Genomic DNA, 13,846 nt, shown 5'->3' with positions numbered 1-13,846 from the left:
TGACAAGAGTTTTGGAGACAATGACACAGAGCAATTGTTGTGTCACAGAGCAATTGTTGTGTCGCGTGTCCTGTTCAATAGACTGAGAACCCTTGAGAAGTCTTTTGTCGGTGAATTCCAGGCTGGTTTGGTCGATCAACGACAAATCAAATGTTTAACCAGTGTATGATCTTAGATAAATTTCGATAGTATAATTTGCATACTCACTACCAGTTCATTGATTTACACTACCTCGGCTTTGCGGACGATATTGATCTCATCGGTATCGATCGTAGGACAGAACAGGAGGCTTATGCTCCTTTGAAAATGAAGACAGTGAGGATAGGCTTGACGACCAATTCTACCAAGACGAAGTACATGATTTCGGGTAGAGACAGAGGCAGGCCTAGTAGTGTTAGAACTGAGGTAGTGATTGATGGGAATATGTTTGAAGTTATTGAAGAACTTGTTTATCTTGTAATACTTGTGACATGTGCGAATGATGTTTTCCCCGTGAAATTAAAAGGCGTATGCAGTTACGAAAATGGCCTTTTACGGATTGCGTTACCAGCTTAGGTTCCATAACTTGCAAACGCAAACGAAATTCGCCGAAAGCAAAGTACTACGGACACCTTTCGAAAAAAAAACAAGAAAATGTTGTGATGCACAGACTTAAAAATCAAGTGCATAAAGCAAATATTTTAAATCTTACAAAAAAACGGCAAATTTCAGTGAGCTGGACACGTAGCGCGACTGTCTATCACATTGAACGACTTATTGCTATGAGTACTACCCGTTCATTAGTTAGTCTATTCCGCCCCTGATGAAAAAGGTTGTAGGATTCCTGTGATTGGCACTAAATGCCACTGAAAACGTACAGTTTTGGTTAATTCTGCGTAGTCATTGAAATAAATGTTGTAGAAAAATTAATGTGAAACCGAGTAGAAATATGCCAATGCTTTGGTGCTCTCGAACAGAAGGATTAGCGTATAAAATGTTGCATCTACAAGTTAGAGCCAGCGAGTGCCAAGAGTTAAAATTTTGCTAAAATAGCTCACACCTCTTCGTTAGTTCATCATCATTTTTGAAAGGACTTTAATACAATAACTATTTTAACAGTTAAAAAAAAACAGCAACGTCTTCTTTCAGAAAAAAAAAACGTTTTATTCCTAAGAGGAGGGTGGATGTGTGACAGTAGATTCATGTCGACATATTGAACAGTGGACAACGACGCACGGCACATCAAGTGATCCTACACGGAGAAACTGAAAAACTCAAAATTAGGTACTTTTAAACTCAATTTTGAGTTCTTTTTCATCTCCCTTTTCATGCGCTCTTTCTATTGTTGTCAGAGAGTGAAGAGAGAAACACCCCAACTTTTGCAGTTCCGTGCGTCAAGCCAATTTTGAGTTTCTAGCGTAGTACTCAAATTTGAGTGAATACAACCTAGTCAAAATTTCGGTTGGGTGGAAAAAACTTAAAATTAGGTATTTTTTTCATATGGAAGCAAGCGGGAACAACCCAACAAAAACATCGATTCCATCAACTCAAAATTGGCTTGACGCACGCAACCCCGAAGTTGGATGGAATGAACTCACTTTTGGGTAGTTTCGTCTCTCCGTGTAGTAGGCATGGTGAATCGCAGCCACCCGCGTCGTCGTCACTCGTCCAGTAACGTCACGATGTGAAGTCTGATTGTATTAAGTAGCTCCCGCTTGCTAGCAATAAATCCAAATGCGCACAAAATTTGTGGCCTTTTCAATTATTGGTCTTGAAATAAATAATACAACAACACAGTTACCAAATTTTTGCTCAAACAGCATTAAATTAGGCAAGAAACCATATAACCCACGGTGTTTGCACCATTTCATTGCAGAAATGGAGAACTGATCAGAAATGGACAACTGAGAGTAGCGTCATATTCCGATTTTGACAGATCTCCTGCTCGTTTGGAACGCGCGTTTGTATGGATTTGACAGCAATTTGACACATGATCTTTGTTCCAATTTTGACATTGACGCCACTCTAAGTTAAAGGCACTCTAGGCATAATAATCGAATAGGCACTGTGTAGTTGGCGACTTCTCGACCACCCTAAACTAGCGCGTCACACACAAGACGCTACACCATTAAATGTAGCGTTGCAAGCACTCGCATGATACATGGAGCTATGTATTATGTAAAGCACCCAAAATAAAGACTCGTGGTTCATTAAATTTTAAAGCCGTTTATTCCACGAATGTCCTCCTAATTGGGTTGTTTAATGAATAAAATATTGCTATTTTCTATAGCCTAAGCGAAAGAGCTCATTTTTCTGAGTATTACGTCAATTTATTGGATTCCAATACCTTTGTTTTGAAGGTCAAATTAACAAAACAGTTTTAACTTTCGTGGATAGAATGACAGTTCAATCGCTAAAATGACAGTTCGACCCGAACAAAAAAATTTCCCCATACAAACTTTAAATGCATTTTAAAAATAGTTCCTGGACTCCAAAAATTATGAAATTTTGGATTTAGACTAGTTTTGGGGCGGAGAATCCGATTATGGAATAATCCGGGTACCCCTAAAGAACCCAATTAACGCTATCTGGTTTCCTACACCGTGCTGGGTCGGTTCAACAGCAGAGGAGCTACAATACAAGAAAACATAAGTCAGGAAACGGCGCTTTCCGGTGCGACAAGGTTCTTACCGATCCGGATGGCGACGCACAGTGCAACAAAGGCGAACAGATTGGACTGGACCGCTTTCCGGACCTTGCGCTTCTCCTCGGCGGCATCGTTCGGGGGCAACTCCATGCGGAACATTTTTGTGGGGGGGGTTATCTGCAGGTTTCACGGCGCGCAATAAATGCAATTCTGTCTGGAAAACGGTCAGAAAATTCTCACGCAATCTCTTGAAACACCGCACACTGCACGGCACGACGGAACAAACAACACGCACGACGACGATTCGCGAAACGTCAATCACGGGGGACCGTCGAAGGATGACGGCTGTCATCATCGCCGATGACAACAGCGTACAGGGTTGGCCCATGCAGCATAAGGCATACACGGAACCAGAAATCAACCCAAATATAGGTTCTTTTCACTCATACCGGCTGTTAGGACGACTTGTCCCTGAACTAAACCACATACCGACAGCAGCTTCTATTTCGAGCAGCTTCAATACTGCAAATTTATTAAACTATTTGTAGTAATGAATAATATTAAATAAAAATGCTAATGCTTGAAATAAATATTGTAATGTAACTGTGCGTATTCAAATGTCGGTCCTGCGCTATATACAATATATCATACGAAATGTTGTCGAACAATTCGTATCAGTGTGGTATACAACACAAGTCACTCGGGAGAAGGAAACAGAACACGGATGATGAAAATTGGCAACAGCGCGCAAGAGTCTCCGAGCGTAGGCTTGCAGCAGCTTCAATCGAACAGCACGAAGGGTTCGCGTGTGCGAGAGAAAAACGAAATAGAGAGAAAAAGGAGAGACGAAAAAGGTGAACGGTGAGTCGAAGGATGTCGGGGCAGTTTAGAGACAGATGCGTTGAGTGATGGTGGTTTTGTTTTATTGTGAAAAGTAGAAGTTTGAAAAAATGGTGAAATAAATTGAAAAAAAAAAGTTGAATTGAATTGAAAAAAGAATACTTGTAATATATGATAATAAGTGAAAGAAATTCCTACAATGGCGCAGTTGGTAAGTACGAATTTACATTTTTTCGATCAGATTATCGGAATGTGGTACGTGGTGTCGTCAAGCAGAGACGTGATTTATTTTGTCCATGCAAACGCAGGACGCAGCAGTTAAGATTCGTGCTTGATTGTTGTGTTGTTGTACCAATAATGTGGGATGATGATTTTCGCAGTTTGGTGGGCATTTCCATAATGACGGCAGGTGCTTCATCGTTGTCGCTGTATTGTTATAATTAAGCACTTGGGCGAGTAGTTCGTGCTTTCATTTTCGGCTCGCGCGTGGTTTGGTGCTTTGTTTGCTATAGTTTTTGACTGCGTTGTCTAACACGGAGGAACGAAAATACTCAAAAGTGAGTGCAATTAACCCAATTTAAAATTAATAAAATTGAGGCTTATGTTGGGATGTACTTCCAAAGGAAATTAGTAGCTTACCATTTATTGTGCATCCTAGCTTAATCACTCAGATCCTGCTGATCTGAGTCAGCCGCCATAAGATTGCGCCGTTTGATTTGTACACGGCGGCTGACAGCTCCACCCGGCGGCTGCAAAACAGTTTTAGCCAAGGTGCACACCGTGTACAAATCATACGTGCGCGGTCTGGCGCGATCTGAGACTGCGCGTTTCGAACGCAGCTTGTTGAGAATCTAAGATAAGCGCGACAATATTTTTTATGCGGAAGATATTACAACTTCAAAAAAAAAAAACTATTTAAATAAAGTGACTTTAAACTAGCAAATTGCGGTATGCGTAATAATAATTGTGTACTTGAATCAGAGATTGTGAATGGAAATCATAAATAAATTGTGATGAGTAGTGCTGATTGGAATGTTTTATTTTGGATTTTTTTAAATACATATGAATGTAGCTATGCAATATTTTCTGGTTTTGATGCTTTATTGGAATCATTGAGCTTGAAAACCTCAATCCAAGAAAGTTTTGAGATCGGAGATTGAGACTGAATAAGTCTGTGGCAAGAAATACTAAATGAAATGATGGAATATTTTCTGGTTTTGATGCTTTATTGGAAGCATTGAGCTTGAAAACCTCAATCCAAGAAAGTTTTGAGATCGGAGATTGAGACTGAATAAGACTGAAGCATGGAATACTAAATGAAATGAAGGAATATTTTCTGGTTTTGATGCTTTATTGGAATCATTGAGCTTGAAAACCTCAATCCAAGAAAGTTTTGAGATCGGAGATTGAGACTGAATGAGACTGTGGCATGGAATGATGGAATACTTTCTGGTTTTGATGCTTATTGGAAACATTGAGCTTGAAAACCTCAATCCAAGAAAGTTTTGGGATCGGAGATTGAGACTAAATAAGACTGTGGCATGGAATACTAAATGGAATGATGGAATATTTTCTGGTTTTGATGCTTTATTGGAAACATTGAGCATGAAAACCTCAATCCAAGAAAGTTTTGAGATCGGAGATTGAGAATGAATAAGACTGTGGCAAGGAATACTTAATGAACGATGGAATATGTTCTGGTTTTGATGCTTTTTGGAAACATTGAGCTTGAAAACCTCAATCCAAGAAAGTTTTGAGATCGGAGATTGAGACTGAATAAGACTGAAGCATGGAATACTAAATGAAATGAAGGAATATATTCTGGTTTTTATGCTTTATTGGAATCATTGAGCTTGAAAACCTCAATCCAAGAAAGTTTTGAGATCGGAGATTGAGACTGAATAAGACTGTGGCATGGAATACTAAATGGAATGATGGAATATTTTCTGGTTTTGATGCTTTATTGGAAACATTGAGCTTGAAAACCTCAATCCAAGAAAGTTTTGGGATCGGAGATTGAGACTAAATAAGACTGTGGCATGGAATACTAAATGGAATGATGGAATATTTTCTGGTTTTGATGCTTTTTGGAAACATTGAGCTTGAAAACCTCAATCCAAGAAAGTTTTGAGATCATAGATTGAGACTGAATAAGACTGTGGCCGAGACTGTGGCATGGAATACTAAATGAAACGATGGAATATATTCTGGTTTTGATGCTTTATTGGAAACATTGAGCTTGAAAACCTCAATCCAAGAAAGTTTTAAGATCGGAGATTGAAAATGAATAAGACTGTGGCAAGGAATACTAAATGAAATGATGGAATATTTTCTGGTTTTGATGTTTTATTGGAAGCATTGAGCTTGAAAACCTCAATCCAAGAAAGTTTTGAGATCGGAGATTGAGAATGAATAAGACTGTGGCAAGGAATACTAAATGAAACGATGGAATATTTTCTGGTTTTGATGCTTTATTGGAAACATTGAGCTTGAAAACCTCAATCCAAGAAAGTTTTGAGATCGGAGATTGAGAATGAATAAGACTGTGGCAAGGAATACTAAATGAAACGGTGGAATATATTCTGGTTTTGATGCTTTATTGGAATCATTGAGCTTGAAAACCTCAATCCAAGAAAGTTTTGAGATCGGAGATTGAGAATGAATAAGACTGTGGCAAGGAATACTTAATGAAACGATGGAATATTTTCTGGTTTTGATGCTTTATTGGAAACATTGAGCTTGAAAACCTCAATCCAAGAAAGTTTTGAGATCGGAGATTGAGAATGAATAAGACTATGGCAAGGAATACTAAATGAAACGGTGGAATATATTCTGGTTTTGATGCTTTATTGGAATCATTGAGCTTGAAAACCTCAATCCAAGAAAGTTTTGAGATCGGAGATTGAAAATGAATAAGACTGTGGCATGGAATACTAAATGAAATGATGGAATATTTTCTGGTTTTGATGCTTTATTGCAATCATTGAGCTTGAAAACCTCAATCCAAGAAAGTTTTAAGATCGGAGATTGAAAATGAATAAGACTGTGGCATGGAATACTAAATGAAATGATGGAATATTTTCTGGTTTTGATGCTTTATTGGAAACATTGAGCTTGAAAACCTCAATCCAAGAAAGTTTTGAGATCGGAGATTGAGAATGAATAAGACTGTGGCATGGAATACTAAATGAAATGATGGAATATTTTCTGGTTTTGATGCTTTATAGGAATCATTGAGCTTGAAAACCTCAATCCAAGAAAGTTTTGAGATCGGAGATTGAGAATGAATAAGACTGTGACATGGAATACTAAATGAAATGATGGAATATTTTCTGGTTTTGATGCTTTATTGGAAACATTGAGCTTGAAAACCTCAATCCAAGAAAGTTTTGAGATCGGAGATTGAGAATGAATAAGACTGTGGCAAGGAATACTTAATGAACGATGGAATATGTTCTGGTTTTGATGCTTTATTGGAAACATTGAGCTTAAAAACCTCAATCCAAGAAAGTTTTGAGATCGGAGATTGAGAATGAATAAGACTGTGGCATGGAATACTAAATGAAATGATGGAATATTTTTTGGTTTTGATGCTTTATTGGAAACATTGAGCTTAAAAAACCTCAATCCAAGAAAGTTTTGAGATCGGAGATTGAGAATGAATAAGACTGTGGCATGGAATACTAAATGAAATGATGGAATATTTTCTGGTTTTGATGCTTTATTGAAATCATTGAGCTTGAAAACCTCAATCCAAGAAAGTTTTGAGATCGGAGATTGAGAATGAATAGGTCTGTGGCATGGAATACTAAATGAAATGATGGAATATTTTCTGGTTTTGATGCTTTATTGGAAACATTGAGCTTGAAAACCTCAATCCAAGAAAGTTTTGAGATCGGAGATTGAGAATGAATAAGACTGTGGCATGGAACACTAAATGAAATGATGGAATATTTTCTGGTTTTGATGCTTTATTGGAAACATTGAGCTTGAAAACCTCAATCCAAGAAAGTTTTAAGATCGGAGATTGAGAATGAATAAGACTGTGGCAAGGAATACTAAATGAAACGATGGAATATATTCTGGTTTTGATGCTTTATTGGAAACATTGAGCTTGAAAACCTCAATCCAAGATAGTTTTAAGATCGGAGATTGAGAATGAATAAGACTGTGGCATGGAATACTAAATAAAATAATGGAATATTTTCTGGTTTTGATGCTTTATTGGAAACATTGAGCTTGAAAACCTCAATCCAAGAAAGTTTTGAGATCGGAGATTGAGAATGAATAAGACTGTGGCAAGGAATACTAAATAGAACGATGGAATATTTTCTGGTTTTGATGCTTTATTGGAAACATTGAGCTTGAAAACCTCAATCCAAGAAAGTTTTGAGATCGGAGATTGAGAATGAATAAGACTGTGGCATGGAATACTAAATGAAACGATGGAATATTTTCTGGTTTTGATGCTTAATTGGATTCTTTGAGCTTGAAAACCTTAATCCAAGAAAGTTTTGAGATCGGAGATTGAGAATGAATAAGACTGTGGCAAGGAATACTGAATGAAACGATGGAATATGATGCTTTATTGGAAACATTGAGCTTGAAAACCTCAATCCACGTAAGTTTTGAGATCTGTGCCTGAAAGATGACTCTAGATATGTCTGAAAGATGACATGAAACGTGTCTGAAAGATGACTCTAGATATGTCTGAAAGATGACATGAGACGTGTCTGAAAGATGACACTAGATATTTCTGATAGATGTTATGAGACGTGTCTGAAAGATGACACTAGATATGTCTTAAAGATGACATGAGACGTGTCTGAAAGATGACACTAGATATGTCTGAAAGATGACATGAGACGTGTCTGAAAGATGACACTAGATATGTCTGAAAGATGGCATGAAACGTGTCTGAAAGATGGCACTAGATTTGTCTGAAAGATGACATGATACGTGTCTGAAAGATGGCACTAGATTTGTCTGAAAGATGACATGAGACGTGTCTGAAAGATGACACTAGATATGTCTGAAAGATGACATGAGACGTGTCTGAAAGATGACACTAGATATTTCTGATAGATGTTATGAGACGTGTCTGAAAGATGACACTAGATATGTCTGAAAGATGACATGAGACGTGTCTGAAAGATGACACTAGATATGTCTGAAAAATGACATGAGACGTGTCTGAAAGATGACACTAGATATGTCTGAAAGATGACATGATACGTGTTTGAAAGATGGCACTAGATTTGTCTGAAAGATGACATGATACGTGTCTGAAAGATGGCACTAGATTTGTCTGAAAGATGACATGAGACGTGTCTGAAAGATGACACTAGATATGTCTGAAAGATGACATGATACGTGTCTGAAAGATGGCACAAGATTTGTCTGAAAGATGACATGATACGTGTCTGAAAGATGGCACTAGATTTGTCTGAAAGATGACATGATACGTGTCTGAAAGATGACATTAGATATGTCTGAAAAAATGACATGAGACGTGTCTGAAAGATGACACTAGATATGTCTGAAAGATGACATGATACGTGTCTGAAAGATGGCACTAGATTTGTCTGAAAGATGACATGATACGTGTCTGAAAGATGGCACTAGATTTGTCTGAAAGATGACATGAGACGTGTCTGAAAGATGACATTAGATATGTCTGAAAGATGACATGATACGTGTCTGAAAGATGGCACTAGATTTGTCTGAAAGATGACATGAGACGTGTTTGAAAGATGACACTAGATATGTCTGAAAGATGGCACTAGATATGTCTGAAAGATGACATGATACGTGTCTGAAAGAACGGCACTAGACATGTCGTAAAGATGACATAAGACGTGTCTGAAAGATGACACTAGATATTTCTGAAAGATGACATGAGACGTGTTTGAAAGATGACACTAGATATGTCTGAAAGATGGCACTAGATTTGTCTGAAAGATGACATGAGACGTGTTTGAAAGATGACACTAGATATGTCTGAAAGATGACACTAGATATGTCTGAAAGATTACATGATACGTGTCTGAAAGAACGGCACCAGACATGTCGTAAAGATGACATTAGACGTGTCTGAAAGATGACACTAGATATTTCTGAAAGATGTTATGAGACGTGTCTGAAAGATGACAATAGATATGTCTGAAAGATGACATGCGACGTGTCTGAAAGATGACACTAGATATGTCTGAAAGATGACATGAGACGTGTCTGAAAGATGACACTAGATATGTCTGAAAGATGACATGATACGTGTCTGAAAGATGGCACTAGATTTGTCTGAAAGATGACATGAGACGTGTTTGAAAGATGACACTAGATATGTCTGAAAGATGACACTAGATATGTCTGAAAGATGACATGAAACGTGTCTGAAAGATGACACTAGATATGTCTGAAAGATGACGTGAGATGTGGCACTGAATATGTCTGAAATATCGCATGAGACGTGTTAGGAAGATGGCACTAGATATGTTTGAAAGATGACATGAGACGTGTCTGAAAGATGGCACTGGATATGTCTGAAAGATGACATGAGATGTGTCTGAAAGATGGCACTAGATATGTCTGAAAGTTGACATGATACGTGTCTGAAAGATGGCACAAAATATGTCAGAAAGATGACATGAGACGTGTTAGGAAGATGGTACATACTAGATATGTATAAAAGATGACATGAGATGTGTCTGAAAGATGGCACTAAAAATGTCTGAAAGATGACATGAGACGTGTTAGGAAAATTAAACAAGATATATACATAGAAAGATGACACGATTTTTTTCTGATAGATGGCACTAGATCTGTCTGAAAGATGACATGAGATGTGTCTGAAAAAGGATACTAGATATGTCTGATAGATGACACTAGATATATCTGATAGGTGACATGAAATGTGTCTGAAAGATGACAATAGATATGTCTGAAAAAATGACATGAGGTGTGTCTGAAAAAAAAAATCCTATCGTCGAGCGGGTTGGCGCGTCAGAAAGATGGTGTTTAATTTGGGTGAATCAGAACAAACAATGTTGTTTTATATCATAGTGGCTTGCTGCAATAACTTTAATATGTTTTTTGATATCAATAATTATTGATGCAAATATAATTCATAACTGTTATTTATTGTTCTATATTTATACAAGTAAGTAGCTACAGCTGATATAATACGTATGCTGAAAACTTGAAACAAGTGTTTCTCCCCTTGTAATTAACACATTTTTCTATTTTCAGATTTTTTTTATTTTTTCTTCCATTTCGTTTCGTATCCAACAGGTATAATAACATTTTTTTTTTCAGGACTTATACATCGACTGGAGTGTTGTATAAAATAACACAATAGGTTCATACTAACAGTTTTTTTGTATTTGTCATTTTAAGAGTAGGAGAGGAGGAGGATGTAGTAATGAATAATATTAAATAAAAATGCTAATGCTTGAAATAAATATTGTAATGTAACTGTGCGTATTCAAATGTCGGTCCTGCGCTATATACAATATATCATACGAAATGTTGTCGAACAATTCGTATCAGTGTGGTATACAACACAAGTCACTCGGGAGAAGGAAACAGAACACGGATGATGAAAATTGGCAACAGCGCGCAAGAGTCTCCGAGCGTAGGCTTGCAGCAGCTTCAATCGAACAGCACGAAGGGTTCGCGTGTGCGAGAGAAAAACGAAATAGAGAGAAAAAGGAGAGACGAAAAAGGTGAACGGTGAGTCGAAGGATGTCGGGGCAGTTTAGAGACAGATGCGTTGAGTGATGGTGGTTTTGTTTTATTGTGAAAAGTAGAAGTTTGAAAAAATGGTGAAATAAATTGAAAAAAAAAAGTTGAATTGAATTGAAAAAAGAATACTTGTAATATATGATAATAAGTGAAAGAAATTCCTACACTATTATTACATGAATTCATATTACATATTTAATCTTACAGTGTAGTATTTGCTCTCGCGACAGACGTAGCTCCTAACCGGAGTGCAGGTCCTATTTCGTTCACAGACTAAACGACACTGCCGAGTCGTAAATTTATATCCACCGTCGACCTCCGCGCCGCCGCTTATGCACCCCACAATTGCTTCTAAGTTACCAGTTCCACTCAGCAGCAAGCGTACTGAAACTGTACGCAACATTCCCCCCCGTGGAACTGGTGACGGACTAGTTTTCCAAATACTTGAATGGCATCGTTTTCCTACACAGCACAGATGGCAGCACCGTACCGCCGTAGATGCAAATTGCGGTAGGTACACCCAAACCAAGCCGACTCGTTCCACTGATGCAACACAATACCCACCGGGATCAAACAGCAACGTTTTCAATTGATGACGATCGCCTCGCTTTCTACCGCGGCGGCGGCGAGCGGGTTGATCCGATCCGTTTTCGTATACACGAGTGCACCGCCTGATTCGTTTGCTCCTGTTGGCCGATGACGTCAGCGATCGGATGCTGACGAAAGAAACAGCTGTAAAATCAGCTGGTAATATTTTGCTGATCTCTCCGCGCTTTGTGTGTGCTGCACACTCTTCATCACAGCTGATGGCGCTTTGCGGAACAGACACTGGAGAATCTTTTTTTGGATACGATGTTTTAGAGCAGTCATTTTTTGGCTGGGTTTTGTCATTTGGATGCGGCTCCTCCACCGTTTCCTCGCTGACCTTATCCCCATTATGTTGCAGTAACACTGCTCTCCTCTGGGCGCTGAAGTCTGACTTCATTTTCTGCGCGGCCCTTCGGAATTCTTCATCAATCTTCACCAGTTCTCGCTGGTACTCTTCTTCAATTCGGCGTTGTTCCTCTTCATAACATTTTCGCCGCAACTCACTCTGCTCTTGTTGATGCTTCCGCCATAGCGCGCTCTTCTCTTCTAGAAGGGAAAGTTCTCTCAACGTACTTTCCATGGCGGGATGCTTCTGGCTGATGAATTACACTTATTGAAGTTTGTTAGGACGACTTGTCCCTGAACTAAACCACATACCGACAGCAGCTTCTATTTCGAGCAGCTTCAATACTGCAAATTTATTAAACTATTATTACATGAATTCATATTACATATTTAACCTTACAGTGTAGTATTTGCTCTCGCGACAGACGTAGCTCCTAACCGGAGTGCAGGTCCTACTTCGTTCACGGACTAAACGACACTGCCGAGTCGTAAATTTATATCCACCGTCGACCTCCGCGCCGCCGCTTATGCACCCCACAATTGCTTCTGGGTTACCAGTTCCACTCAGCAGCAAGCGTACTGAAACTGTACGCAACACCGGCTCTTCCGTGCGAGAACCCAACTTTGGCTATACCGCGTTAAAGCTCTGAGTGGGTAGTTTCCGTTTGATGCCGGCAGAAAAATGCAACCCATCGCAAAGTTCTTTCTACCTAGCGTTAACCCTTTATAAGGCCGAGAGAACCAGGCACGGAATCCACTCGTTCTACATTGGAATATAAAGTACATGTGGTGTAATGAACAAAAACGTTTTTATTTTCAAAAAATTCAATGATCGATTTTGTATGAAAAAAAAAATGGTCTAAATTTCAACTTTTTGTCAACAAAGTTTAAAATGTTGTTATTTTGTGATGCGTTTATCAATCATGCTGATTTTTTTGACAGGTTATTGCCCTAATATTCATGAGTTGCTTGTATGGATTTGAACTCGATTGGTCAATTATTTTGGACGATATGTCAATTTTAGTACATGCCCATTTATTATAGTACATTTTTTCAAAAGGCTGAGTTTCTAAAAGTAATGAAGCAATCAAGTTGAAATTTTGTCCACAAGTAAAAGGAACATAGGCCTTTCATCCCCCATCATTCGATTTTCAATTCGCTCTCTATAACAGAATTTCGAGCTTATAAACCTTCATGCACTCAAAAATGGCAGTTTTTGGAGAGACATTTTGTTCTAAAAAAGCCCATTCATATTTGTTATGGCCCAAAAAAATCATGAGTGTTCACAAAGACCTAATGTGTTCATCAATTAAAACAGAAGTTGTAAAAAAAATCTAAGCGAACAGAAAAAAATATGTGTATAAGGTGGCAATATAGTTGCCACTGCCTTATAAAGGGTTAACTTTCGAAGTACCCTAGTGGGTTGAAATAAACCCATTTTTCGGTAAACGACAAAGAACCCAAATTTGGCTTCTCGCACGGACATTTTCGGCTAGGTAGCTGCTTCTCGCTTTGTTTTTGACAACAATGCGAGCGGGAGAGCGAGAAAACAACCCACTGCTGGGTAAAAAGTTCAAGCGGTATACTTATTTTTGCGTTCTTTTAACGTATTTTTTAGGTAATCTGTTTTTTCCGTGTACTCTTCTTTGTTTTTACCCAAAAACGGGTTTTCGCGGATAACCGTGATCGGTATTTTGGATGTGT

At 38.3% G+C, this 13,846-nt stretch overlaps 1 long non-coding RNA gene across 1 annotated transcript; it reads right to left on the bottom strand.

Annotated features, from left to right (window-relative positions):
* Positions 1-2,189: 2,189 nt before the first annotated feature.
* LOC109424664 (uncharacterized) lies at positions 2,190-2,896 on the bottom strand. Its single transcript, XR_009995753.1, has 3 exons — positions 2,671-2,896; positions 2,554-2,610; positions 2,190-2,225 (listed from the first exon to the last, which is right to left on the bottom strand). It is a non-coding gene; the product is annotated as an uncharacterized LOC109424664 (long non-coding RNA).
* Between the last annotated feature and the right edge of the window lie 10,950 nt (positions 2,897-13,846).

This window comes from Aedes albopictus, chromosome 3 (assembly GCF_035046485.1).
Source record: "Aedes albopictus strain Foshan chromosome 3, AalbF5, whole genome shotgun sequence".
Taxonomy (NCBI): Eukaryota; Metazoa; Arthropoda; class Insecta; order Diptera; family Culicidae; genus Aedes; species Aedes albopictus.
This window is presented reverse-complemented; position numbering and strand designations above follow the sequence as displayed.